Here is a 3,890-nt window from a genome sequence, read left to right as displayed (position 1 = left end):
CCCCCCCCCCCCCCCCCCCCCCCCCCCCCCCCCCCCGGTTTCCAGTGTTAACATCTTTCGTAAGTGTGGCATATTTGTTACAATTAATGAACTAGCACGGGCAGGGTCCATGGTTGACCGTAGGGCTCACTCGTGGTGACGCGCAGTTCTACGTGTCTGGACAAATGCATGAATTGCATGTATCCACCATGACAGTGTCATACAGAATAGTTTCACTGCTCTAGCAATCCTGTGCTGCACCTAGTCACCCCTCCCCCCCATCCCCAGAACCCCTGGCAACCAGTGATCTTTCTAGTTTTGCCTTTTCTAGAATGTCATACAGTTGGAATTATACAGTACGTAGTCTTTTCAGATTGGCTTCTTTCACTTAGCATTTAAGGTCCTCCATGTCTTTTCACGGCTTGATGGCTCATTTCTTTTTATTGCTGAATAATATCCCACTGTATGGATGTACCACAGTTTGTTTATCCATTCATTTACTGAAGGACATCTTGGTTACTTTCACTGTTTGGTAACTGAGTAAAGCTGCTATAAACATTCCGGTGCAGGTTTTTGTATGGACATAAGTTTTCAACTTAGTTAAGTAAATACCTAGGAGCAGGATAGCTGTAAGTGCTGGTATGACTATGTGTAGCTTTGTAAGAAAATGCCAAACTGTCCATGCCGTTTTGTATTCCCACTACTGATGAATGAGGTTTTCATTGCTCTGCATCCTGTTAGCATATAATGTCATTCTTTTTTTATTTTGGCCATTTTAATAGGTGTATAGTGGTATGGAGTTGTTTTAATGTGCAATTTCTTAGTGATACATGGTGTTAAGCATTTTTTATATGCTTATTTGCCATTTTTGTATCTCTTTGGTGCGTTTTTTTCAGATCTTTTGCTCATTTTTAAGTTCGATTGTTTGCTTATTGTTGAGTTTTAAGAGTTCTTTGTATAGTTTGGATACAATTCTTTATCAGATATGGATTTTGCAAATCTTTCTCCCAGTCTGGGCTCGTCTTTTCATTCTCTTAACAGTGATTTTTGCGGGGCAGTTTTTAATTTTAATGAAGTCCAATTGGTCAATATTTTTCTTTTGTGGATCATGCTTTGGATGTTCTATCTAAGAACTCATTGCCAGGAGCTGGCCCAGAGGCCTGGTGATTAAGTTCCATGAGCTCCGCTTCAGTAGCCCGGGTTCACAGGTTCGGATCCCAGGCGCAGATATATACCACTCATCAGCCATGTTGTATCGGCAGCCCACATACAAAAAAGAGGAAGATTGGTAACAGATGTTAGCTCAGGGTGAATCTTCCTCAGCAAAAAACCAAACCAAAACAAAACAACTCCTTGCCAGACCCAAGGTCATCTAGATTTTCTCCTGTTATCTTCTAGGAGTTTTATACTTTTGTCTTTTACCTTTTGAGTTAATTTTTGTGAAAAGTGTAAGCTCTGTGGCCAGATTAATTTTTTTTTTTTTATTTTGCATATGGATGTCCAGTTGTTCCAGCACCATTTGCTAAAAAGGGTCTTCCTTCCCCACTGAAATGGCTTTCCTCCTAGGTCAAGGATTAGTTAAGTCTGCTGGTGTGGATCCTTCCTGCCTTTAAGGAAAATTCCGGCTACTCCTTAAGGGGAATACTGATAGCATTTGTTGCAAGCAGCTTCTTATATTCCAGGTCCCCCCAGTTAGCAACCAAAAATCATTGCTTAGAACATAGACGTTGGGCAGCGGGTCCCTGTGGAAATCATCGCGGCTCACGTCCTGCATATTAACCTTTGCTTTGGCCAGAAGGCGCTAGCTCCTTCCCTGTTCTACTTTCTTTCCTCTTTTCCTTGTTTTCTCCCACCTTATAAGACTGCACATTTGAAAAATCTGCAAAACAGGTTAAATGAAATAGTCTACCACCCACCTACCACCCATCTAGCATTTCAGGAAGAGGAATTTCGGTGATGTTATGATAAACGTAGGGGGTCTCTTTTCCTGTCTGCGGTCTTACCAAGTCCCCTGGGGGTCCTAGGAGTCTATGATGAAAGCGCTCCACTCCTTACATGCAAGAAGACCCTTGGAATTATTGGGACATAATCAAACAGGCAAGGTGGATTCTGAGCTCCCTTGCAGCGTTAGTTATCGAGGACCAGCTGTAAAGACTGGTCACAATGGATCACGTTTGGGGCGAGGATTTCCACCACTTTCTCATACTTTAAGTGATTGGCATCTGCCAAGTAATCGAAACATACAAAGAGGCCTTTTCACCAAGTTCAGTTCGGCATTTCCAGGCAGCTAAAGACAAGCGGGGCTGGCAAGCCAGAGGGCCAGCTGGGCTGCGCGGCTACTCGAGAGTGTGCGGTAGCCGAGGGCCGCGTCCCCGTAAAGCCGAGAGCAGTAATGATGTCAACTTGTTATTTACTTTCCAAATCTGAATGACTGAGCAAGGCGAAAGGAGAATCAATCAACCACAATGTGACCCTACAGGCGGAAAAAACGCAGCGCTCCCACCAGCAGGCGGTGGGGGAAGGGAAGCACGTGTAACCGGGGCAGGGTTGCATCATGAGCTCGCTCGGGTTTTCTATTGCACCCTTGGTTTTTCGATTGCATGTAATACCTCAGCATCAGTCTGCACGAGCCCAGGGAGCCCGGGAGCAACGACGGGCAGGCTCCAGGAAAGGCCCCACCACGTCCTTTTGGGGGGTCTTGAATGGCAACTGACACATAATAAGACACAATCTATTCTGCTGATTCACAATTATGGAGACTGTGTAAGTGTATTTTTTATTGATGTGCTCTAATAATGGTGTAGCAACAGTCGTTTTACATCATTGACGTTTTACAGCAATATTTGGCAGGGTAATTTTTAGGTCTGCCTTTTTGAGGAAGGACTAGCCCCTTAAAAACTCACCTGGGGCCCCCTCCCCACAACAACCAGAACAACAAATGGTCCAGTGTCCCAGAAAGGAGCAAGTGAGGTTACAGTTTAAAATGCTGAGTGTACTGGGCTCTTGGCGCGAAGCTCGTTATACACCAAAGGGAGGGGCGAACTTACTTTAAAATATTCCACAAAGCAGACCCCAGAGGTGCTGGGGTTGGGGGTGCGGGTATCTTTAATTGAATTAAGGCCGCGAGCGGGGGGCAGTTGTCACCAAAGTGGAGGGAAGGAGGGAGCGCTGGGGACTTGGGTGCACTGGGGCTTGGCCGAGTAAGCCATTGCAACATGAAACACTTTGCGAATGCCAGAGGTCTGAAGCCTGCGGGTGGGGGTGGGGGTGGGGGGGTGAAGAGGCCCCGCGGGCCCGGGTCCCCCCAACCCCCCGGAGCCCCCACAGCCGAGCTCCTGGCTTCCACCCCTGTGTGTCCGAGTTTCTTTCTCCCCAAGCATTTCTGCCTCTTCCCGGGAGGGGTTTGCCAATGTCGAGGCTCAACCTGAGCCCCAACTTTTTGGGGTGGGAGGAGAGACCATCGGGGCGTCTTCTAGACGGCCGAGTTTGAGGGAGCTGCACCCTTGGCCAGGTTGCAGGGGGGATCTGTAGAGGCAGCCGGGCGGCGTCTTTTTTGAGATGGGGGAGGGTAACACTCTAGCAGCGGCCGGGCTCCCCTCTCCCCTGGAAACCTCCGGGGTGGTGGCCCGAGTTCCGGTCCCCTCCAGGCTGTGGGGGAAAGGCTGCGTTTGGGACTGAGTGGGGGGCAGGCCCGGGTTCCCTTCATCTCCAGTGGAGGCCACGGGGAAGGGACAGGGTTCGGAGCAAGGAGGGAGAGGCCGGGGTTCCCCTCACCCACCCTAGGCGTGGGGGGCAGGGGAGAGCTTGGGGAGAGGGGCTGTGTGGGGTCGCAGCTCCCTATGCCGTGGGGGAGGGGCAGGATTGGGACGCGGGGCCTCCCTAGAGGCCGTGGGGGAGGGGCCGTGGGGGGG

At 49.3% G+C, this 3,890-nt stretch overlaps 1 long non-coding RNA gene across 1 annotated transcript in view; it reads left to right on the top strand.

The window, feature by feature from the left end:
- Positions 1-2,457: 2,457 nt before the first annotated feature.
- LOC124245954 (uncharacterized) overlaps positions 2,458-3,890 on the top strand; it is a 123,863-nt gene continuing 122,430 nt past the window's right edge. The window contains exon 1 of the long non-coding RNA XR_006890363.1: positions 2,458-2,742. This is a non-coding gene — a long non-coding RNA (uncharacterized LOC124245954). The remainder of the gene's footprint in view (positions 2,743-3,890) is intronic.

Source organism: Equus quagga, chromosome 10 (assembly GCF_021613505.1).
Source record: "Equus quagga isolate Etosha38 chromosome 10, UCLA_HA_Equagga_1.0, whole genome shotgun sequence".
Taxonomy (NCBI): Eukaryota; Metazoa; Chordata; class Mammalia; order Perissodactyla; family Equidae; genus Equus; species Equus quagga.
This window is presented reverse-complemented; position numbering and strand designations above follow the sequence as displayed.